General features: G+C 43.6%; 2 protein-coding genes across 2 annotated transcripts in view; both read left to right on the top strand.

Annotated features, from left to right (window-relative positions):
• LOC144584981 (uncharacterized) overlaps positions 1-26220 on the top strand; it is a 464602-nt gene that overhangs the window by 96681 nt on the left and 341701 nt on the right.
• The window catches only part of LOC144584976 (uncharacterized), a 178045-nt gene that overhangs the window by 96650 nt on the left and 55175 nt on the right, over positions 1-26220 (top strand). The gene's annotated exons all lie outside the window — the stretch shown is intronic.

The following is a 26220-nucleotide window of genomic DNA, read 5'->3' as shown; positions in this document are numbered from 1 at the left end:
CTTAGGTCTCAGCAAGGTCCTGTCTAACACTTCTTCCTCAAAAGCCAATCTCCTTTATTAAGAAAGCAACACACACAGACAAATCCATGAGTTATACTCAGAATAATCTGGCTCTAAATCTTTGGTAGCAAACACACATGGCCAATTAGACATTCAGCTAGTCTGTACAAGAACCAATGCATGCAGATCAAATCATTACTGCTTTATTGAAAAGAATTGCTTTAGAAAAGGTTTCAGTTGATGGTAAAATAGTTCAGTAGGTACATTTTCATATCAAGACAAACGGAACACTCCCCTCCCCACTCCAGCTATAAAAATAAAGAAATGGAATTATGCTAACTAATAAAAAGCATAACACAGTCCATCTCACGTGTCTTGGATCTTCACAGGCTGACGCTAGATGAAATCCAGTTGACTTCCATCAGTCCATGGTAGGAAAAATAGTCCATAGCAAAGTTATAATCCATTATGGGAAAAAGCACGTGTCTGACCTTTCTCAGTCCAACTCCATCTTTTTCCAACTTCTTACCCACTTCCTTCTTCTTCCCAGAATTCTTCATAAGGAACACCCCCTCCTGGGTCTTGTTGTCCCACCTAACTTTCTCATGAGAGCTTGAGAGTTGTTATCATGTTTTGTGGCAGAATTATTTTGACTACGAAAGTCTCTGCTCTCTACTCATCTTAGCAACGAGATAACCAGAGAGCGAAGCTTCTCTGAAACAGCATGAAAAACTTTCCTACTACAGAGCAGACTTTAAATCAAGATGGATGCTGTCAAGACAATATTATGACTACAAAACCCATTCTAGCATCTCATAAAAACACAAATCATCACACTCACCGGTTTCCTTGACGCGACGCAGGTATCGTAGGGTGTAGCGCTGGGCCCATAACCTTCTGTCCACGTTTCTAGCAGAAATAATGGTTATAGCAGATTAAATTTCAGTCCAGGCAGTCCAGAAATAACTCACATGCAGTCCAGCAGCATTTCCTTCAGCAACATGTATTTACAGCAGTATTTATAGCAGTCTGGCAGCATAATGTGTAGCAGTGATCTTCAAGCAGGAAGATACAACTAACTGTACAATTCACACTTATATATACATATAGAACCAATCAGGTTACACATTACCTCACCCCTGGGTTGCATCAGCCATGGGTTGCATCAGCACTGCTGAGTCATCCTGACTCAGTTTTATCACATCTGTTCAATATGGATTCTCATTAATCCACTCTACTTCTGCTCAGGCCTGCAATTTTCCTTGACACCCTTTGTAATCCACTGGGTAGTTGAAAAGTAACACTGGATCTGCCAGTAATCTTCGGCCTTGCTCCCCTCTGAGTCACAAATCGTTCTTCCATTGCCTGCAATATCTCTCTGTCTAAAGTTTGCTGAGCCATGCTTGTTAAATCTAGTTCAGTGAGGGATGAGCTTCTGTTATGATACATCCCGTCTCTCACCTCACTTTGCCTGTTGTTTTTGCCAAAGTGATTAGCACAGGAAGGGAAGGCAACATTAAAACTGTCTGTCTCTGAAATGAAGCAGAGCAGACACACACAGGAATCTTGCTACTTTTCTCTACCAAGCATGGAAATGCAAACTGAATTTCATTTAGATTGGTCCCTTAACAGATTTAACCTGAGCTAAAGTCTTGTTACAAGACCTCTAGCTATTGTTCAGGTAGTCACATAGCTTAGAGTGCTACATTTAAAATGCAGAGAGCAATACTTCCACTCTGCCACCTCTAGTGATCAGAGCTTTAAGCAAAATAGCCACTTCACTACCATGTAAATACTACAAAACCCAGCATATAGGGCGTGCCACTGCTGTGACCATGTAACAATCAGCTCTCCTAAGAGAATGCTGAAAGTTGGAATACAGAGGTTCCAAGTCCAGTTGACCCCTATTTAAGTTGAGATGAGTCCTTGTCTCAACCAGGCTGTCTAACTAGCACCCTTCTGCCAAGTCTATTCCCACTTAAAAACTACTGAGAAACCAAGTTAAAATCATGAGTCTTAGAGTCATCTAGCACTCCCAAAGCTCAGGAAAATACTGGACTCAAAGTAGCTTAATTTGTGGCCTTTAAGAAAAACAAAATAGGTATGGTAGCAGGTTATCTGTTCAAGAGACCAAGCATAAGTTTTAAGTATTATTGTTTTATTAGAAAAATAAAGATTTAGATAAATTCAGTTTGTTGCAAAGCATAGTATTTAAAATATTTCCATTACTAAGGTAGTTAGAAATCTAGCAAATCCCAGCTACCAAAAATAAAATAAAACTAGCCTAAAAAATAGGTAAGGCTGAGCCTCCCTTTCTATTCTCCTACTTTGAACTACATCCTAGCAAATCAATGGTAACAACAATGTCCATTCAAAAATCCAAAATCCAAGGTAAAGTCAAAAAATAAATAAAGCACAAAAAGTCTCTCTCTGTGCCAGCATTCCTCCATTTTCTTCTCACGCTGGAACACCCCCCTTCTTCACTCTCCACTGATGTAAACCAATCAGGACGAAGGCATGCTCGTCTCTCTCCACCTCCTTTTCTCATGAGACTCGCAGGTGTTGTTGACATTCCTCCATGGATGTTATGGCTCAGCTCTTCATCTTCATCTCAGCCACACTACCCACACGACAACATTCCTACTAGCTGCAAGAGGAAAACAGCTTCTCGATGTTTCTAGTAAAATGACACAGACCAAGATGGATTCTTTCTACACCATTCTATGACTACAAATCCCATTTAGAAATTACATTCTAGCTTCAATAACCTAAACCATGACTATGGAGACCCTTTAACTTCAATGGAATAGGAGGAGACTGATGAGGGTGCCTCAGAGAGACAAAGGGATCTAGGCTCCCAGGATTTTGAAAAATGGAAATTACAACAAGAATTTAAATTGAAGGAGCTAGGTCTGAAAACCCAATTAGAGGAGTTAGCTATGAAAAACCAATTAGGATTGGAAAAGGAAAGGGCTAGAGAAAAACCTGAGCAAGACAAAAGGCAAATGGAATTTCAAACAGAGATTATAAATAATAAACTTGACGGCACTTGATCGAGCTGAATTTACAATTAAAGACTCTAGACCATCTGGTCAGATTTGGATATACATTGAGAACTGTATGAATTCCAGCCAGCAAACAGTGGGAATAACCCTTGAAACTTTGTTATATCAAATTGTAAAATTGTAAAATGAATAGTTTGCTTAGAATTTAGAGCTGTGATGATCAGTTATTATTGATGACCATTGAGGACAAGGTATTGCTGATATATTATATACTGACTATAATTGAATAACTAAAGGGTGGAAAAGGCAGTTTAGTAGATCAACAGAACTTTGGAGGGCTGATTTGATATTTGGGGGAAAGTACACATAATGCCAAAAAACAGCCTCTGCACCATCCTCTGGGGCTCCCAGTCCAGTACAGCAAAGGTCTATTGATACGATGCTGTTTCAAGAAAAATTTCAGAAAGATCTACAAGCAACACTCCAGAAGATTCAAAATACAGTTGTGTCACACAAAGAGGAGACAAAGAAAAATCAAGAAGAATCAAGATGAAACCATGAAGAAGCCAAGCTTAATCAACAGAAACTGGAAGAGAAAATGGATAAAATCAATGAACAGATCGGCATGATGAATACGCAACTCCAAGATATTCAGCAAAATACTATAAAGAACCAATAAAGAATTGGAAAATTGGAAAATAACACAGAACAAACAGAGAAGAGATTGGATGAACTGAAAAGAGAAAACCACGAACTTGTCCAGTCTAGTAAAAATCTACAAGACTCATTTGCAGTGATGGAGATGGAAAGAGCCTCAAACATTCTTAGATTCCAAAACATACCAGAAGATAAACAGGAGGACTTCACCAGAACTGATGGCAACCATTTTGGCAGAGGTACTGGAATTGAAAAAGAAGAGTTGGAAAGTGAGATAGACCAAACATATAGATTAAATTCAAGCTATGCGAGAAAGAATAGAATACCATGTGAAGTACATGTAAAGTTTGTGAAAAGATGGATAAGAGATGAAATACTGTGAAGGGCCAGTGAAGAACAAATACAATACTGACAAAAGGAAATTGCGGTATTGAAACAGATACCTTGGAGAATAAGAGAGGGGAGGAAACAATATCAATTTTTGACCACTAAACTGATTAGAAAAGGAGTGAATTTTAAATGGCTGGTACCTGAAGGGATCCTGGTCAATTGGAACTCAAGAAGACATAGACTTGACTCCATCCAAAAAGCAAGAGAATTCCTTGAAAGACATATATCCTTCTTTGAAGAAGAAGCACAGGGACAAGATATAAATGAAGAAAAAAGTAGAAAACACAGAGAGAAAACACCAGAAGAGGAGAGTGACCTAAGTGAAGAAGAGAGTCAGAAAAAAGATACTGAACAAGATTTGAACAAAACACAAAGAGAAAAAAGGAATACTAGGGCAATAAAACCTAAATATAAGTAAACAAGATGGAGAATGAAATTGGGATCTTCTCAGTGAATATTAACAGTTTGAATGCACCAAGAAAAAAAAAAGTGTTTTTCCAAAACTATAAAAAACTGCAGCAGATATAATCTGTCTTCAAGAAACACACATTAAACAGCAGCATTACAAATATCTGATTTACCTGAAGATTGGGAAACTTTACTACTCAACTGCACAACAAAAGAAAAGAGGGGTAGCTTTATATGTGAAAGAAAAGTTAAACTCTAAACATATCTATTTAGATGAAGAAGGGAAAATCTTAGTGGTAGAAATAACAATAAACCAAAAAAAGATTTTGATGATAGCAATATATGCACCTAATAGTAACCAAGAAAAATTCTATCGTAAGCTATATAAAACAATATTGGAAAAAGAATACCAAAATATTTGCATATTAGGTGACTGTAATGCAATTGTAGATGAGAGACTTTATTACAAAAATGGTTAAAAAGGGGAAATGGGAAAAGACTGCCAAACGTTTTCTTTCAGATGGCAGAAGAACTAGGACTACAATATATATGGAGAGAAACAAATACCAAAAGCTCTCAATTCAAATAGGCATAAATCCTGGTCGAGAATAGATATGATCTGGCTATCCTCAGAATTAAAAACTGAAATACAGGAAGGAGAAATAGAAACCAATATTTGGGCAGATCATACCCCAATGAAAATGCAGTGGAAAGGAGAGAGAAAAGAAAAGAAAAGATGGATTTTAAACCAGGGAATATTGAAGGATAAAGAATTTGTGGAAAGAACTAAAAAAGAAATGGAATTCTTCTTCAAAGAAATAAAAAAGAGGAAACATCCCTGCAAACAATTTGGGACACAGCTAAAGCATACTTCAGAGGACTAGCCATATCATATATAAACACGACAATGACTAAACAACAACAAAGTGTGGCTCAAACAGTAACTTAAAGATTTAAATGTTAATGTAACTGAGCCTTTGTCTATTTTTATGGATAACATGACATGTATCAGTTTGTGAATACAAGTGTAAAAAGTAGAAGCAAATGCATATGTACAAAATGCTATGATGGAAGGCAGGCTGTAAAATAGGGAAAAGTCAAAGTTGAATTTTGCCCTGGTAAAGACCATATTGCTCACCTCTTCACAAAACCTCTTTCAGAAGGAAGACATGTCGTTTTGTCAAGTAGAACGGGAATGTTCAAAACTTTATTTAAGAGGGGTGTCAAGATATTTGCAGTGGACCCACAGAGACCAGCCAGCCAGCCAGAATAGGGTCAAGGGGGGGGCAGGTGATGGGCCCGACTTCCCTTCTCCCCAGCCGGCTCTTCTCCTCCACGCCTCTCTGCCTTCCTTTCACACCTTTTCTAATCCAGAGAGGGAGGGAGATCAGGAAAATTTGGTTGCAATACAGGCTTCAAAGACAACTACTAGACAGTTTGAGACTTGGTGATTGTTGATTTGTCTGTCGGATTGTGGACTACATGAGAGTCTGATAATAGAGCTTGCTGAACTCAGGAGAAGAAGAAAAAAATTGTGCCACGGTTCTATTTGACTCTGTATTTGCTGGGTTAAAAGTTAATCTTACATTATAATATTTGGATAAAAGATTGGAGGGAGATCTAAGGGGAGGTTTATGATGAGGGGTTTGGATTGTTGATAAAATTGTGGAAACGGTGGAAGGATATTTAAGGGGTCATTATTGCAGTTAAGGGTATAATACTGTCTATACAAACCCCAAAGCCTGAGATGGACTCCAGAAATTCAAGAGAACAAATGGAGACTGGCTCTGTTCAATCCCAAAGTTTTGGAACAGTGGTACAAGAAATAGAAAAGGAATGGCAGATTAATATGCATAGGATAATAATAATAGAGTTTCAGCAAGTGAATGAAAATCTTAGCAAAATAGAAGATTTGATGAAAGGGATGAAAGAGGGGACAGTAGTTGCCAAATAAAACTTAAATGAAGCTGTACAAACTTTAGAACCGTCTGTATTAGGCATGACTCCAGGTAACATAAATGGGATAGAGAGTTACCCAGTGACCGATGCAGCTTCCAAAATTAAAAACATTATGTCAAAAATCTCAAGGAAGCAGAGATACTGAAATCAGAGAATCTTATGGTGAAAATATGGGAAGTGGAAAAAAATGGATATTCTGTCAGATGGGCTGAAAGACTGTTTAATTCAAAGGAAACTGAACGATGGGATGTATGGTATAAATGGCAGCAGTTATCAGATAGTTTTGGAGTAACATAGAATAAAACTAAAATTAAACGATAAGATAAAAGCAGGAGGGTAATCAAATGGTGAAAAAGCAAAAAGTTGATATGTATTTGTAATATAAATTAATCGGATTATGGTATATTTTATGTTCTCCTATCCCCCAAACCCTTTCTTCCTTTTCCCTATTCCCCCCTTATTTTCTGTATTCTCCATCCCTGTTCTTAAATAAATACTTAAAAATGGAAAAAAGAGGAAAATTTGGTTTACTAGCCACATGTTAGATGGCCAGAATAGCCACTGATCAATTTTCCACGAATCCTTAAGGGGTTTCAGCTACAACTGGACCCAGTGAAAGAGGGCAGATGGTAGTACAGGAAAAATTAACAAAGAAACTTCAGGCAGCCAAAGGAATAAAAACCTCTCCATCAAACCTCATTAATGTATTTATTGAGGAGGGAGAACTTTTCATCATAGATATTGAGGAGTAGCAAAGCTAAAATCAGCCCCCGAGGCCCTTGCATTTGGAGGCATCGAGATCCAGGTTGAAATGTTAAAATTATAAGGGGATGTTTCGAAGCTCTCATATCCCACATTTGCAATGGGACAGAGAGTGGGGTGGGAGTAAGTAATGAGAATGGCTATTGCATTGAATATGTACTAGACAATTGATATTTTAAAAATGAAGTTAAATCCAAAACCTGCACTGGATCCCATCTCTCAAGTCGGGTGCAGCAGCAGAACAAAATTCTTTCTCAAATGTCTGGCCCTGTTTTTGAGCTTTGGGCTCCCGACACACACTCCCAGGATCCCTACCTGGAGGGACCTCGATCCCAGAAGCCTTTGGGCCAAAGGGAGAGGAGAGGGTGCTGAGCTTAGGGGGGAGGGAGGTTCCTCCCTTGGGGAGGCAAGGAGAGGGGAGGAGACCATGTTGAGCTCTGGGCAGGGAGGATTAGGGTCTCTTCCCCCTTGTCCCATCCCCCTGAAGCAACCTCCCCCCCAGAAAGGGGAGGAGGTATAAAAAAGATGGGGCAACACGAGGGTCCTTCTTTCCCTCCAGCCAGGCTTGGCTTTTTCCACCTGATAGCCTCCCGCCCTCTGACTCCCCCCATGAGGTCTCTGGGGAGCCCTAATGTTCATTTTCAGAAATCCCCCCAAACCACAAATAGAGAGGTTACTTACCTGTAACCCTGGTTCTTCAAGTGGACCTCTGTGAATTCACAGCTTTTCTGAAAAGATACAGTTTAGATTGCCCCTTGCATGCATGCTCCATTCCCCCCAGCCTCCAGTTCCAATTATTCGCCACCGTAAGAGCATGAGCTCAGCATTGACACAAACAGTGATGGATAGTGGGGAGGCCGGGTGGGATGTGTGAATTCACAGAGGTCCACTTGAAGAACCATCGTTATGGGTAAGTAACCTCTCTTTCTTCAGCATGGCCTCTGTGAATACACACATTTGGGTGACTGGCAAGCTCACTTACCAGAAGGAGGGCCGTCACTGTAAAACAGATGTCAAGATAGCTCTTCCGAAATTCATCTCCTTCTTTGCCTGAAGGTCAAGTCTGTAATGGGTGACAAACGTGGGCACTCTGGACCATGTTGCTGCCTTGCAGATGTCTGGAATGTCCACACCACGCAGTAAGGCAGTTGACGCTGCCATAGACCTTGTGGAATGTCCTTTGAGACCTTCAGGCACAGTCTTACCTGCAAGTTCATAGGCAAGAGTAATAGTGGAGACAAGCCACCTTGATAAGATAGAAGATGACGCTGGAGAACCCTTGTGTGGTCTGTAGAAACACAGGAAGAGTCTTTCAGATTTACAAAAGTCCTTTGTCCTGGAAGTATGCTAATGCCCTCCTGACATCTAGGGAATGGAGCATCTTCTCGACGTCAGACGAAGGATCAGGAAACAGGGTATGTAACGAAAGAGGTTGATTGAGGTGAAAGTCTGTAACAACTTTAGGTAAGAATGAAACATTTGGAAACAACATAACTTTGTCCGCATAGAATTGCAGGTAAGGAGCATCAGACCTCAGGGCTGCTAACTCACTTGCTCTTCTAGCGGACGTAACTGCAACTAGAAACAGAGTCTTGAAAGAGAGAAATTTAACATCATATGAAGCCATAGATTCAAAGGGATGCTTCATGAGTGATTGTAGTACCAATGTGAGGGACCACTGAGGTACTGGAGGTCTAGTAGGAGGGCGAATATTAACAAGTACCTTTAAGAATGCCTTTACAGATGGATTTGAAAAGAGACGTGCCGATTCTCAGTCTCTGGGTTGAAAAGAAACTATCGCTGAGATGTATACCTTTAGAGTAGATAAGGTAAGGCCGGAATCAAAAAGATACCAAAGGTACAGCAGTAACATTTGTAGAGACACTGGTGAAGCCGCAAGATTCCTGGTAGTGGTAAACCCAAAGAAATTGTTCCATTTGAATTTGTACAAAAGAATTGTAAAAGGCTTTCTAGACTTATCTAAAACCTCTTTGATTTCAGGCAGATCTTCCACGCTGCAAGGTGGAGGGACTTCAAGTCTGGATGTAGGATGCTCCCCAAATCCTGAGTCAGTAGATGTGGAACTGATGGGAGCCGCAGCATGTCGATGGCCAACTCCCTCAGAGTAGAGAACCACAGTTGACATGGCCAGCAAGGAGCTATGATGATGGCTTGCTCTCGCTCCTGTTTGAGCTTGACCAGGGAGCGCTGGATCAGAGGAATCGGTGGAAACGGGTAAAGCAGGTGTTGTTGCCAAGGAATCATGAACACATCCCCCAGAGAGCTGGGACCCCTGCCCGCTTGAGATGCATACCTGACGCACTTCTAGTTCATGTGAGAAGCAAACGTGTCTATGGACGGTTGGCCCCACCTTCTGCATAACATTTGGAACATGTTGTTGTCCAGCTCCCACTAGTGGGATTGGCTCGTCAGGCAACTCAGTTCGTCTGCTAAGTGATTGTCGTCGATATGTGGATTGCCACTGGGTAAACGTGACAGTGATAGCACCATTCCCACAGGTGCACAGATAGGTAGAGGAGTGACATAGATCTTGTCCCTCCCTGTTTGTTGATGTAGTACATGGTCATGGTGTTGTCCATTCACCACCTTGGTACATGCACTTGTAATCTTAAGATTAGACCACTGTAACACACTCTACGTGGGGCTGCCTTTGAGACTGATGCGGAAACCTCAGGTGGTGCAGAATGCGGTGGCCAGACTCCTTACCTGAGTGAAAAAACACCATCACATTTCTCCAACACTGGCCGCACTGCATTGGCTGCCCATCTGTTTCCGCGTCAACTTCAAAGTTTTAATGCTTACTTATAAGGCCCTAAACAGTTTAGGACCTCGATACTTGGCGGAACGCCTACTTCCACCAAGGTCTACCCGGATCACCCGCATGAGTCAGGAGGCGAGGCTGAGGAGCCTGACGCCGAGAGAGGCCCGGAAGGAGAAGACACGAAACCGGGCCTTCTCGGCGGTGGCTCCTAACCTTTGGAACAATCTCTCTCCGGAGATTTGCGCAGCCCCTATGCTGGGCATCTTTAAAATCCAATTAAAAACAATTCTTGATTTTCTTCTTCTTTTTTTTTACTTTATTGTAGTGGTTTTGTATTATCCACGTATTTGTTGTGTTTTATTGTTTAATTTTATATTGGAAGCCACCTAGAATGGTCCAGTGGTCTAGATAGGCGGGGTATAAATCAAATCAAATAAATAAATAGATAAATAAATAGATAAATAAATAAAATTGAACACCACGACCCTGTATTAGCGGAAGGAAGGCTCTGAATGCCCTGATTACTGCCAACATCTCCAAATGATTGATGTGGAGTCCCTTCTGTCATTGAGACCAGAGAGCATGTATCTTGTGACCGTCGCAATGTGCGCCCCAGCCTATGGGGCTCACATCTGTTGTCACTTGTACAGATAGCTGTCTTCAGCTTTTGAGTATGTTCTGAGGGAAGAAAAATCCTTGCATCTATGGAGTTCAAAGTTGCTCCTATATAACTGATGATTCGAGACGGCCTTAAAGTGGACTTCTCGAAGTTTATAGTGAGGCCTAGACTCTGCAGAGTAAGCAGAGTGAACTTGGTGTCTTGGATGGTTTTTTTCTTGGATGGTGACACTATGAGCCAATTGTCTATGTAAGGGAACACTTTTACTCCTTGTAGGTGCAGAAACACGGCCACTGGTGCCATGCACTTTGTAAATGTGCGTGGAGCCATTGCTAAGCCGAATGGTAAGGCTGCATATTGGAAGATTTTGTTGTTGATTACAAAACGAAGATACTTCCTGTGATGATGGTGTATTGTGATATGGAAGTATGCACCTTTGAGGTCTATGACAACAAACCAATCTCCCTTTTTGAACAGGCGGTCAATGGACTCTAGCATGACCATCCGGAACCGATGTGGATGAAGGTAAGTGTTGAGGTCCCTCAAATCTAGGATGGGTCTGAGACCTCTGTCCTTTTTTAGTACTGTGAAGTATCAGGAGTAAAACCCCTTTTTGATGTCTCGATGAGGGACCTGTTGTATGGCATGTTTTTGGAGGAGAGTGAGAACGTCCTCCTCCAGGGTAGGGTTGGATGTTGTCACCTTTAGATGTTCTAGAGGGAGAAGCTCTACAAACTCTAGCCTGTAACCGAATTGAATGATGTTCAGAACCCAATTGCCCTTTGCGATCTTTTGCCAAGTGTGGTAAAACGGAGCAAGGTGTGTGGGTTGATCTTGAAGCAATACGGTGTGAAAGTCAAAGGTACTGCTTGGACTTTTTACTAGGTCGGTAGGACTGGCGCTTATGTGATGTTTGCTGTTTGTAGGATGGAGCAGCAGAAGATGCCTGAGATGACCGCCCTTGAGGACCTCTGAATTGCTTGTATCCATGAGAGGATTACTGATGAAATTGCTGTTGCGGGAATTGCCTCTGCCATTGTTGTTGCTGGAACCTAGGCTGTTGATGTATTGTGTATGATTTCACTGTCTTTTTACTCTCATGTAAACTTTTCAGAGATTCATCAGTTTTTTCATTAAATAAACCTTTAGCATCAAAGGCTTGTTCTTCTATCTGTTTCTTCACATCTTTGACTATGCCAGACACCCTAAGCCAAGCATGACAGCCCAGAGCTATGGCAAAGGTTAACGTTTTAGCAGAAACATGTCTAGCAGCTAAACATTGATGCTTAGATAGTGTCATCGCCTTGGCATAGGCATTGAGGAAGTCTTGTCTAGTGTCATCAGGAGCTGCTTGCAATGGAGGGAGTATCTTAGTCCAAAGTTGTTTCTGGTATGCTCCCATTGCTGCTTGGTAATTACAGATTCTCAGCAAATAAGATTGAAAATTGTAAATCTTTCATCCCAGAACATCTAGCTTCCTACCCTCCCTGTTAGTAGGAGTAACATGCTTATGTCCAGATGCTTTTGAGGAATTGGCATGAATAATAACAGAATTAGGAGCAGGATGCTTGGAGAGAAATGTGGTGTCCTCTCCGTGAACTCGATACAAATTTTCTGTTCTCCTGAGTATAGGAGGAGTGGACGGGTCAGACCAGGCTTCCTTTATTAGGTTTACTAGCTGAGAAATGAAGTTCAAACTGAGAGGTTGAGATCTTTCCTGATATATCCCCTAAGATGGGGTCATCAGATGGAGGAGGAGGAAGCTGAGTCTGCATCTTTAGACTTGGCCATCCTGGCCACCATTTGCACATATGAGGAAAATCCTTTGAAGGGGAAGATGGATGGGGATCCCCAGTGTCTGATTCAAAAGAGTTAGCCTCTATAGGGTATTGCTCCTGGTGCGGGGGAAAAAGTCATGTCCTTGATCAGAAGACAGATCACCAGTGGCATCCTCCTCTTCTGAAGGTATCCTCTGAACGACAGTATGTTCCTGGGAAACATGAGTGATCCGTTGGGTATCTTTGGACATTGACGTCGAGGTCGAAACAGGCTTGGCAGGAGTCTTCTTTGGAACCTTTACTGGTTCGACGCCGTGAGAATGTCGAGGTCGAAGCGGGGAGGATGAAGACAAAGTGGAAGAGGATGGAGAAGAGGAATAGCGCCTCTTCCTATGTCTACGGTATTCACCTGATGTCGAGGAAGAGAAATATGTAGACTCAGTGTCAAAGTGTCGATGTCGATGCCTCAAGCATCTCTTATCAGAGCGGGAATAGCTGGAGCGGTCCCGTCTGTGCTTTTTTCGACATCGAGAAGAGTACTTATCAGAGTCTCGACGTTGAACAGAAGATCGTCTGTGCTTCGACAGTCTCTTGTGAGGAGGATAGTGTCACCTTGGAGAGGAAGAAGGCGATTGAGGAGCCTCTGTCGCCCGCCCGGCATTTGCAGAGCTAGGAAGGGCAGAATGGGGGCTAGATGGAACAGTCTCAAGCCTGTCAGGGCTAGGAGAATGCCGAGGCTCAGGTTGAACATCAGGTTGTTGATGAGGAGGCAAAGATGGAGTAGCCTCTGAGAAAGACTCCTGGTCTCTTGAGGAGTCCTCCAGAATAGGTGAAGGCAATGAGGGTGTCACTGGAGGGATAGATGTAAAATCCCTACTTTTGCCCTTCTTGGGCTGGCCAGATGGCTTCTTAGATTTTGCAACGTCTTTGGAAACTGCTACTTTGGGGGCTGGAGTAGAAGACTTTTTTGAAGAAGTAGAAACAGTCTTTTTAGGCGTTTTGACTGCAGACTTAGAGGCAGAAGTGGATAGGGTAGACACATTCACTTCAGAGCGGGGAGTCATCAATGGGTTCGAAGAAGTCTCCATTTCAGACGGGTGGGAAGCAGACAAAGTTTTATCCCACAAATAGATTTTAAGCCTCTGCTGCCTATAAAACCTTTTTATAGTAGTGGCAAGAGGAAGGAATATGAGTGTCTCCAAGACAAAATAAACAGAGATCGTGTTTGTCATAAAAGGGCAGTTTTCTTGAGCATGCCCTGCATTTACTAAAGGGTCCTGACGGGGACATAAAACAGTAAGGCTGTGAGAGCCTTGGTACTCACGGCAATAATAGAAAAAGTCTTGAGGCAATTTAGGTTAATCAGATAATGGCGCTCCCCGCAGCACCGATCAACAAGAGTCAATCAACCGGTTCCCAACCGCATGGGAAAAGGTCACAAAAAGGTCAAGTCCGTCAGGCAAAGGAATAGTCGAAAGCAGTCCGAGATCAAGGGGCAATAGAAAGAATTCGTTGTCAAAAACAGTCCAAAAATCAAGCCGAAAATTGAAATCACAAAGAGCTCTAACCGAAACGTTCCTAGCAGACTGGTGGAGAAATTGGAACTGGAAGCTGGGGGGAATGGAACATGCATGCAAAGGGCAATCTGAACTTTGTATCTTTTCAGAAAAGCTCTAGAAGACTCCGAAGTTCCAGCGCAGGCTCTGTTTAACTCAAACGTGTGTATTCACAGAGGCCACGCTGAAGAACAATTCTCGCAAACACACATACACACACCTACCGACTTCCACACCTCCTTCCAAGTCCTCTGGTGGGAATCAGGTGAGGAAGACCATAGAGGTGGGAGAGAGAGAGAGGACAGCAGGTGCCCGGCTTTCGTTTCTGGTTCCCCCTGGGAGAGGCGCACCTCTACCTTCTTCCTGGCTCTATGGTCCCTCCTTGTCCTCCTCCCTTAAGGGAGGGGTAATAATAATTATTAAGAGTCTTCTTCGGGAAAGTGGAGCCATTAGGGCACAATGAGTTAAAATATGAAATACAAATTAAACAATATAGATTTAAAATACAATTAAAAAGGGGAAAACATGAATACGTGGAAAAGATCAAAACTGTCTGTTAAAATGGGGTTCGGGGATTCACTTATAATTGCGCTTTTTCTGGAGGAGGAAGAAAAGAGGGAATGGGCAGGGAAGATGGAAGGGGAAGAGAATAAAGGGGGGATGAGACCCAGTCACCGCCTCTCCTTTCCTTTGGACCCCCCCAAGGAAGGAAGGAAGGAAGGAAAGCAAAAAAGGAAAAGGGGGGTATCTATGAAGGAGGGAAAAAACCAACCACCACCCTCCCCCCCCAAGCACAGGCACACGGCATGGAGGGGATCCCAGCGAGCTTCCTTGTTCCCCCTCAGGGTGGGATCATGACCCCCCCATGAAGAAAGAAAGAGGGGGAGGAGGAGGAAAAGAGGATCCTTTTTTCCTTCATGTGGAGCAATGTGGGGGGGACTTTCTGCGCTTTCCCCTCCCACTGGATTGCCTGGAGGGGACCCTCCCTGGGGAGTGGGGAAGCCCTTGTGTTTATGCTTGGAAATCCCACCCGCCCACACCACAACACACACAGGGACCCTTGGGGGGCCCTTTGTCTTCGGAAGGCAAGGGGGGAGGAAGAGAATAAAGGGAGGGGAAGATACCAAGTGGCCACTTCTTCCCTTTGCAACCCCCCCAGGAAGGAAGGAAGGAAGGAAGGAAGGAAGGAAGGAAGGAAGGAAGGAAGGAAGGAAGGAAGGAAGGAAGGAAGGAAGGAAGGAAGGAAGGAAGGAAGGAAGGATGGATGGAAGGAAGGATGGAAGGATGGAAGGGAGGGAGGGAGGGAGGGAGGGAGGAAGGAAGGAAGGAAGGAAGGAAGGAAGGAAGGAAGGAAGGAAGGAAGGAAGGAAGGAAGGAAGGAAGGAAGGAAGGAAGGAAGGAAGGAAGGAAGGAAGGAAAGGGCAGGGGTCTCTAGCCATGGGGTGGGGGTGGGGGAGAGAAAACAACCCCTCCAGGATGATTCCCTGCATGCACACAAACTCAAATACATGGCATGGGGCAGGATCCTGGCGAGCTTCCTTGTCCCCCCTCTGGGATCCTGACCCCCTCCCTCTCTCTCTTCCCTAAGCCTAAGCCCCAATGTGCATAATACCGATGTGCAGGGAACTGGTGTACATAGAACAGAGAGACAGAGATTGTGTGCATAACATGCAGAAATTTCAGACACTCATACAGAGTGCATTACCTAAGAGTAGTAAGGTTGCAGGCATGTCATTGAATGTGGCTAGAGAAAATGCCCTCCATTTTTGTGGACACTTAAGCAGGGAAATGAAAGCGGCTGGTTTTCCAATCTTAAAGGGGATGTGGGAAAACAGGAGTGAAGAGGCCCTATTGGCTGCCTTCCATAGTTCTGGGATTCAATGTCCAAAATTCTTCTTCTGATCATTTGGAAGGCTTGCCTTTGATTTAGTGAGCCCAAGGAGTCACTATTCTTACAGGGCTATTCTAGGCCTGTCAGCTCAGATGGAAACTGTTCCCACATTTTTTGCTTTTCAAAGGTTTCCTCTTTTATGAGTTCTTGGATGAATAGAAAGATGACTGCTTTCATGGAAAGTCCTCCTACATTCCGTGTATTTCTACAGCCTCTCCCCTTTATGACGTCTTTGATATCTAAAGGTTAGAACTTCATTAGGATACCTGACTCCACAGGAATCCTACAGAAATTTACAGACCTCCAAGGCAAGGAGATTCTACAATTCCTCAATGTTGTCACCACTGGAAGATCACAGACCCACTGGGGTTCTGCCAAAAGCCCTCTCTAAGAGGTTGGTCCATCTCTCCCTTTTTCTCTTCAGCTAGCGTGCCTCTCTCCTCCCTGATCTTTCTCCTCCACTTTCTCCTCTTTCTCTCCCCAATATGAGGGTTTTTCCGGTTCTCTCTCCGTCTCGTTTCTGCCTCTTCATGAGGTATCATCAAGTTCTGCCACTGTTTGGTCCAGGGATTCTCCATTCATATCCACTCCCAGCCTTGTGGTAATATCCTCTCCTTCTTTTGCCCTCCTACCTCTCCCTTGTTGATGTGTTGGGAAATGATTCTGCTGATGGGACAGAACAGAGAGCTTATTAGCTATGTCTGGTATTTTTCTATACAGTCTATGTATCTTTCTATATCTATGTACAATGGGGGTGTATAAGTTAAGCCCAGTAGAAATCTTATAGGATGAAGAAATGCTGTAGTGTTTATACGTAATGCTTAGGAGCTGTATTATAGGCAGAGTTTTGCCGCAGAGGTGTTTTTTATGGATGTAATAACAGGATGCTGGAAACAGAAACTGTGGAGAGAACTGATAAGGGAAGCTGAGAAGCTGGGAGGCAGAGAAAGACAGTGGATTCCAGCATGCAGAAAGAGCTAAAGCAAACGTTTTCTGTGTCTTGAGTCATTTATTTTTATAGCACCTTCACATTCTCGAGCTGGCGTCGCACATGTGGTGCTCCCGTGTGATTCGAACGTGATAAAGAGCCATAAATCTTCAGCTAATGACCACGCAACAACAGTAGGAAAGCCATGTTCTGATCTGCTCATCTCGCTCTGCAAGAGCTAAGCGCGCACCTCATCCATTTAAGGATCCCAAGGGTGAGTAGAATTGGTCTAAATAAGCTTCACATAATGGGCTCATCGTTGCCCAGTGATCAGAAGGCTCTTGCAGATAAACTTTTTAATTTAATTACAAGCAATGGCCACCCAGTAACAAGGAAAGAGGCAGAAGAATTAGTTCTAGCAATAGATGCATGCTGTCCATGGGTCCCAGAAAGTGAAACCCTTGAATTGGAACAATGGATGAAAGTTGGGAGCATGTTTCAAAACAACCAAAAAATTACTTCACACATTCTTTTTACTTGGTGCAAAGTGCGTGCTTCTCTTAAACCTCTCATGCCGCACAACATCCTTTTAAATTAACAATTGGAATGTGGGCCGTGTCCATGTACCCTCCTTTGCCACAGATACTACCTCCAGCACCTAGTGCCCCACTATTGCCTTCTGCACCTCAATTACTTCCTCAATATGATTCCTACCACAGTAGGAAGAAGCCACCTGATAGACTGGACAATGATGACTCTGGCAGCCCTGATCTATTTCCACTAGATGACCACAATGCTCCTTTAAGAACAACCCACGTAGTCACGCCCATTGCAGTTTCTCTGTCCACTGCACTAATTGACTCTGGGGATACAGCGCACCCAATGATTTCTGCATTTCCTATCATCCGAGGCACCCCTGCTGTCGCTCCAGTTGCTGCAGCTGGAACCAATGCTGCCATTCCTGGTGTGGCCGCGGTCCCGGAAAGATATGAACCCATCCCAATAAAACTGATTAAGGACTTGTTGCAGGCTGTTAAAGAATATGGCCCTCATGCACCCTACACCAAAGCCTTACTGGAAAATTTATCAGAACAGAAGCTGACACCAAATGATTGGAAACTGGTTGTTCATTCATTGTTGCCTCTAGCTCAGTCGCTGTTAATTTTGGATGAAATGCGGCACTTGGTAACGGAGCAAGCTGAACAAAATGCCCAGTCAAACCAAGCAGCCATAAACAGGGTTACCAGGGATCAACTTATTGGTGATGGGCAGTTTCAAACAATGGCCCAACAACTTGGCCTTTCGGACCTTGCCATAGAACAGCTTGCCAAAATTATGAAAAAAGCATGGGCCAAGTTGCCAGTGTCTACTGAGGGGCCATCACCTGGGTTTACCACCATTCAACAAGGCCCCACAGAATCATTCTCTGACTTTGTTAGTTGTCTGATTACAGCAATAGAAAGGCAAATTGATAACCATAAGGCACGTTCTATGCTCCAAAAACAGCTGGCCTTTGAAAATGCTAATGATGACTCCCGCAAGGCACTGACTCCCATTTATAGCAATCCAGAAACCACTATACAGGATATGTTAAGAGTCTGTCAAAATGTGGGGTCTATTTCTTATAAGCCGGCTATGTATGTTGCAGGGCAACAAGCCATTCAATCAAACCCAGCGCAAGGTAAATGGTGTTTCGCCTGTGGGAAAGAGAGACATTTTAAAAGCCAATGCTGTTCCAAGCCGAAACAAGTCAATAGACCCTCCAAAAAGTATCCCATCTGTCAGAAAGGCTATCATTGGGCTAACCAATGCCGCTCTCACCCTGAGAATCAACAACAGAATAATCATTCTAGTGACCAGTCATGCCAGATGAATCAGGGAAACGCCAGGATGGGCCAGCCCCAGGCCCAGGCAAAGAATTAGGGGTGCAGCAATCAGATAGTACTTCTGATATGGAGGACACTGACCGCTTAGATTATATCCCGCCACTTGCAAAGGACTGGCTAGAAATATGCAATCGTAAAGAAGCAGCCAATTGGGGTTGGGCTATGGATGCTGAGCAGACAGCTGAACAAAAAGGCATCATAGTCAAAGTAGCTGAGTCTGTCTTTCTGAATCTTCCAGGACTACCATCGCCAGTCCCAGTTAGCATTCCTGTATCCATTCCACAGGGATTCATGGGACTTTTGTTGCCATTTGCCCCTAACCCCAATCTGGACATCGTCCCTGGGATGTTTTTCCCTCTGACCTCAGTACATTCATGATTCATGTCCGGTCCAACATTCCCCTACACCTCTCTGCTGGAATGGGAATTGGTAAACTGTTTCTTCTTCCAGATGTATCTAATGGACAGTCTGCTTCCCCCAAGAAAGTGCCTGAAAACGTGCTTATGGGTACTGTTGCTTTGTCAGATCAGAGGCCATTGTTAACTATTAATATGGCAGGCCAAGCCATTCGTGGCTTGCTAGATTCTGGCACTGATGTAACTGTCATAGCAAAAAAGGACTGGCCAGGGTCTTTGCTCTTGCAGCAGGCGGCCGCAGTATATGGAGTAGGTGGGTTTACTGAGGCAAAGCAAAGTGCCCATAATATCATTTTTCAATCAGAGGATAAAGCTATGCAACTGAAGCCATTGGTCATGGAAATTCCTATCACATTGTGAGGCAGAGACTTATTGTCCCAGTTGGGAGCTGTCATACATACAAATTTATCGTAAGGGCCTCCCCGTGCGCGCCACTACATGATCTTCCTATTAAATGGACAGATTTGACACCAGTTTGGGTTGAGCAGTGGCCTATGCCTATTCAGAAGCTCCAGGCGGTGGAGGCCTTGATAGGGGTGCAACTTACTCTTGGACATATTAGACCTAGTAGTAGCCCTTGGAACACTCTTATTTTTGTCATTAAAACGAAATCAGGAAAATGGAGATTGCTTTAAGACCTTAGAAAAGTCAATGAACTCATGCAGGTAATGGGTCCCCTTCAATGTGGAATGCCTAATCCAAACTTGATACCTCAGGATCATGACCTGCGAGTCATTGACTTAAAGGACTGCTTCTTCTCCATCCCCTTGCACCCACAAGATTGTGAAAAATTTGCTTTCACTGTGCCTGTCTATAATAACTCTCAACCAACCCGCCATTTTGAATGGGTCTGCCTACCACACCCCCTTCATGGATTGCTGCCTTGTTGTGGCGAAGGGGCTTGAGTAATTCAAAGAAACGATGGGCTATGCCGTGCAGATTTGGCAAATGGACGTAACTCATACGCCATTGTTGTCCCCTTTCTCTAAGCTTCATCTCACTGTTGATACTTATTCAGGTTTTATTTAGGTGACACCTATGAAAGGAGAAACTACTCGACACGTCATCCAGCATTGTATCCGCATGTTTGCTGTCATGGGTCGACCAGACTTGATCAAAACTGACAATGGGCCGGCTTATGCCTCAGATGCCTTTTCTCAATTTTGTAAACAATGGGGAATTAGGCTTAAACATGGGATTCCTTTTAACTCTACAGGTCAAGCAATTGTCGAGCGTGCTCATTTAACCTTTAAATCCCGTCTTCAGAAACAGACCTCTGGCAAGAATGTTCCTGTAGCTGACATCCCTATAGCTGTTGCTCGTGTATTGTACACACTAAACTTTTTGCTGTTTCCTCACAATAGGAACCACACTCCTGTTGAGCTTCATTTCAGGTCCCAGGAGCAACTGCCGCAACCCTTGGTGTCATATCGTCAGCCACCGGACCCTAACTGGAAAGGCCTGGCTGAACTGATCACCTGGGGACATGGATATGCGGCAATTGCCTTGGACAAAGGAGCTGTGTGGATTCCTGCACGATGTGTTCGCCCATGGTGCGCTACGCTTCCAAAGGATATTGACTCATAATGTGCTCAGTGTTATTATTGATCCTTTCCCGCAGTCAGAGTATTTCTTTAGGACCATGGCAGGACAATTATTATTTTAAAGAGATAAGCAAGGTGTCTGATATTCTGAATTGGACTAACTGTTATATTTGTGCTCACATTCCTAGCAATGCTTTTTCTGATGGTACATATATAGGCGTTCCAATGCAGGATTGGACATCTAATGTTACTATTCCTCGTCACACCCTTAATGTGTCCCACACTATACCTTTAGGTGTAGAAGCTAGTATTGCTGTTTCTTGGTGTTTTCGTACAGGTAACCTTTCCTCTTCCAGTGCCACTGTGAAGGTTGGTAGGTTCCCTTCGTGCAACCGTACCTTCATGATTCAAGAATCACTGCTGTCTGGCTATGACTACATAGGTTGTAATTTAACCCTGCAAATTAATGGTACCACTTCCTTGTCATCTTGTGGTGGTACAGCTACCACTTCTAAAAGTGGGAAGCTCAGTCTACTCTGGAAAACATTCCTTACATTGTGTGTTCAACGTGCTTTTGATAATTCTATCCCGTCCTTCCTACCTGAAGGATATTGGTTTCTTTGTGGCCGTTTTACCTATAAGTCTATTCCTGCTTACTGGCACGGAACTTGCTCTGTGGGTTTCGTGCTTCCTGCTGTTACTAAACATGCTTCGTGTGCTGTTTTGGGCCGTGTTTGTAATCGGCGCGACCTGAATTCCTTTCCTGTTGCTACCCGAGGGCTTCTAACGCTATGAATTTATGATTCATTATGTTTTGCTAATTGACATTTGATACTTTTGGTTTATGCTGTTATAATTTGTATATTTTATGTTAGCCGCTCAGAGTGGTACTGACCTACCAGATGGGCGGGATACAAATCAAATAAATAAATAAATAAAATAAATAAACGCTATTTGCTCCTTCCCTTGACGCTACCTGGAACTATCGCAGTTTATTAAAGTTATCTAATTTCACAGAAGCCATGTTTAATGATACTAGCCGTACTTTAAGGCTTGTAAATTCAGAGCTCAGCGAACTACGTTCAGTTGCTTTGCAGAATCGCCAGGCGTTAGATATCCTGTTAGCGTCCAGAGGTGGTGTTTGTGCTTTGATTGGAGCTACCTGCTGTGTTTATGTGTCTGATCGTTCACCTAATATTACTCATAGACTCCTGGCCATGGAACAGCTAATTAGTGACCAATATGCTCCTACGTCTTTCTCATTATGGGAGTCATTGTGGTCATGGCTGCCATCATTTTCCTGGACCTGATTGCGTGCCCTTGTTATGTATATCATTATTATAATTGTAGTTTTAGTTATTTTATGTTGCTTTATTCAATGTTTGCCTGCTATGTCTGGTATTTTTCTATGCAGTCTATGTATCTTTCTATATCTATGTACAATAGTGGTGTATGAGTTAAGCCCAGTAGAAATCTTATAGAATGAAGAAATGCTGTAGTGTTTATACGTAACGCTTCGTTCGTTAAGTCGTTTAGTCGTGTCTGACTCTTCGTGACCCCATGGACCAGAGCACACCAGGCCCTCCTATCTTCCACTGCCTCCCGGAGTTGTAATGCTTGTGTGTGTGTGTTTAGTTGTTTAGTCGTGTCCGACTCTTCGTGACCCCATGGACCAGAGCACGCCAGGCCCTCCTGTCTTCTACTGCCTCCCGGAGTTGTGTCAAGTTCATGTTGGTTGCTTCGCAGACACTGTCCAGCCATCTCATCCTCGGTCGTCCCCTTCTCCTCTTGCCATCACACCTTCCTAACATCAAGGTTTTTTCCAAGGACTCTTTTCTTCTCATGAGATGGCCAAAGTACTGGAGCCTCAGCTTCAGGATCTGTCCTTCAAGTGAGCATTCAGGGTTGATTTCCTTTAGAACTGATAGGTTTGTTCTCCTTGCAGTCCAGGGGATTCTCAAGAGCCTCCTCCAGCACCACAATTCAAAGGCATCAATTCTTCGGCGGTCTGCTTTCTTTATGGTCCAGCTCTCACTTCCATACATCATGACAGGAAAAACCATAGCTTTGACTATTCGGACTTTTGTTGGCAAGGTGATGTCTCTGCTTTTCAAGATGCTGTCAAGATTTGTCATCGCTTTCCTCCCAAGAAGAAGGCGCCTTTTAATTTCAGGGCTGCTGTCTCCATCTGCAGTGATCATGGAGCCCAGGAAGATAAAATTTGACACTGCCTCCATATCTTCCCCTTCTATTTCCCAGGAGGTGATGGGACCAGTGGCCATGATCTTAGTTTTTTTGATGTTGAGTTTCAGACCGTTTTTTGCACTCTCCTCTTTCACTCTCATTACAAGGTTCTTTAATTCCTCCTCACTTTCTGCCATCAGAGTGGTATCATCTGCATATCGGAGGTTGTTGATATTTCTTCCGGCAATCTTAATTCCGGCTTGGGTTTCTTCCAGTCCAGCCTTCCGCATGATGTATTCTGCATATAAGTTAAATAAGCTGGGGGACAATATACAGCCTTGCCGTACTCCTTTCCCAATTTTGAACCACTCAGTTGTTCCATATCCAGTTCTAACTGTTGCTTCCTGTCCCACATATAGGTTTCTCAGGAGACAGATAAAGTGGTCAGGCACTCCCATTTCTTTAAGAACTTGCCATAGTTTGCTGTGGTCCACACAGTCAAAGGCTTTCGCATAGTCAATGAAGCAGAAGTAGATATTTTTCTGGAACTCTCTGGCTTTCTCCATAATCCAGCGCAAGTTAGCAATTTGGTCTCGAGTTCCTCTGCCTCTTCGGAATCCAGCTTGTACTTCTGGGAGTTCTCGGTCCACATACTGCTGAAGCCTACCTTGTAGGATTTTGAGCATAACCTTGCTAGCGTGTGAAATGAGTGCAATTGTACGGTAGTTGGAGCATTCTTTGGCACTGCCTTTCTTTGGGATTGGGATGTAGACTGATCTTTTCCAATCCTCTGGCCACTGTTGAGTTTTCCAAACTTGCTGGCATATTGAATGTAGTACCTTAACAGCATCATCTTTCAAGATTTTAAATAGTTCAACTGGAATGCCATCACCTCCACTGGCCTTGTTGTTAGCCAGGCTTTCTAAGGCCCACTTGACTTCACTCTCCAGGATGTCTGGCTCAAGGTCAGCAACTACATTGTCTGGGTTGTCCGGGATATCCAAATCTTTCTGATATAATTCCTCTGTGTATTCTTGCCACCTCTTCTTGATGTCTTCTGCTTCTGTTAGGTCCCTCCCATTTTTGTCTTTTATCATGTTCATCTTTGCGCAAAATGTTCCTCTAATATGTCCAATTTTCCTGAACAGATCTCTGGTCTTTCCTTTTCTGTTATCTTCCTCTATTTCTTTGCATTGTTCATTTAAGAAGGCCCTCTTGTCTCTCCTTGCTATTCTTTGGAAGTCTGCATTCAAGTTTCTGTAACTTTCCCTATCTCCCTTGCATTTTGCTTCCCTTCTCCTCTCTGCTATTTCTAAGGCCTCGTTGGACAGCCACTTTGCTTTCTTGCATTTCCTTTTCTTTGGGATGGTTTTCGTTGCTGCCTCCTGGACAATGTTACGAGCCTCTATCCAAAGTTCTTCAGGCACTCTGTCCACCAAATCTAGTTCCTTAAATCTGTTCTTTACTTCCACTGTGTATTCATAAGGGATTTGGTTTAGATTATACCTGAGTGGCCCAGTGGTTTTTCCTAATCTCTTCAGTCTAAGCTTGAATTTTGCTATGAGAAGCTGATGATCAGAACCGCAGTCAGCTCCAGGTCTTGTTTTTGCTGACTGTATAGAGCTTCTCCATCTTTGGCTGCAGAGAATATAATCAATCTGATTTCGATATTGCCCATCTGGTGATTTCCATGTATAGAGTCGCCTCTTGTGTTGTTGGAAAAGAGTGTTTGTGATGACCAGCTTATTCTCTTGACAAAACTCTATTAGCCTTTGTCCTGCTTGATTCTGAAGTCCAAGGCCAAACTTCCCTGTTGTTCCTTTTATCTCTTGGCTCCCTACTTTAGCATTCCAGTCCCCTAGAATGAGAAGAACATCTTTCTTTGGTGTCAGTTCTAGAAGGTGTTGTAAATCTTCATAGAATTGTTCAATTTCAGTCTCCTCAGCAATCCTGGTTGGTGCATAAACTTGGATTATTGTGATGTTGAATGGTCTGCCTTGGATTCGTATCAACATCATTCTATCATTTTTGAGATTGTATCCCATTACAGCTTTTCCCACTCTTTTGTTGACTATGAGGGCTACTCCATTCCTTCTACGGGATTCTTGCCCACAATAGTAGATAGGATAATCATCTGAGCTGAATTCGCCCATTCCTGTCCATTTTAGTTCACTGATGCCCAGGATGTCGATGTTTATTCTTGCCATCTCCTGTTTGACCACCTCCAGCTTCCCAACGTTCATAGATCTTACATTCCAGGTTCCTACGCAGTATTTTTCTTTGCAGCATTGGATTTTCCTTTCACTTCCAGGCACGTCCACAGCTGAGCGTCCTTTCGGCTTTGGCCCAACCACTTCATTAGCTCTGGAGCTACTTGTACTTGTCCTCCACTCTTCCTCAGTAGCATGTTGGACGCCTTCCGACCTGAGGGGCCCATCTTCCAGCGTCATATCTTTTAGCCTTTTGTTTCTGATCATGGGGCGTTCTTGGCAAAGATACTGGAGTGGCTTGCCATTTCCTACTCCAGGTGGATTGCGTTTAGTCGGAACTCTCCACTATGTCCTGTCCGTCTTGGGTGTCCCTGCACGGCATAGCCCATAGCTTCTCTGAGTTACTCAAGCCCCTTCGCCACGACAAGGCAGCAATCCATGAAGCAATCCACTGCCTCCCGGAGTTGTAATGCTTAGGAACTGTATTATAGGCAGAGTTTTGCTGCAGAGGCGTTTTTATGGAGGTAATAAAGCTCTGACAGGATGCTGGAAACAGAAACTGCGGAGAGAACTGATAAGGGAAGCTGAGAAGCTGGGAGGCAGAGAGTGGATTCCAGCATGCAGAAAGAGCTAAAGCAAAAGTTTTCTGTGTCTTGAGTCATTTATTTTTACAGCACCCTCACATTCTCAAGCTGGCCTCGCACATTGATGGATCCCCAAGATATATTTCTTTTCCCTCCTCCTGTCTTATTCCTTTCTTTTTCTCCTGCACCTCTGCTGCTACCCTAATGTTCCTTTACCCAGTCGATCCTTTCCTCTGATGAACCTTCTGTTTTCTCACTGGAATGTCCACATTAGACACCCCAGACACTTTATTTCGACTCTCCCATCCCTTCAATGGCCTAAACCGGGGTTTCCAACCTTTCACCTTCCCTGGGCCACATTAGAAGATGAAAATTTGGTTTGGGCCGCACACAAATTTTGTTTGGGCCGCATGGGGGGTAGCCCTAGCCGTCCTCCACAGCCCCACTCCAAGCACGCTTACCGGCAGGTGTGATCTCAGACAGCAGAGGCTGCCAGCTTCAACTCCGGTGGCGTTATGGGGCCGGGAGGGGGTCCACCTATTGACGGGGATGGCGCAAAGCAGTCACGGAGCCCCCCTCTCCCCTCCCCTCCTTCCCTCTCTCCACATTCTGGCTGCAAGCTCCAGCAGTATAACTCGAAACTTTGGAATTTCTTTAAAAA

The sequence above is a fragment of the Pogona vitticeps genome, chromosome W (assembly GCF_051106095.1).
Source record: "Pogona vitticeps strain Pit_001003342236 chromosome W, PviZW2.1, whole genome shotgun sequence".
Lineage (NCBI taxonomy): Eukaryota > Metazoa > Chordata > Lepidosauria > Squamata > Agamidae > Pogona > Pogona vitticeps.
The sequence above is the reverse complement of the archived record's forward strand: the minus strand, read 5'-3'. Positions and strand labels throughout refer to the sequence as shown.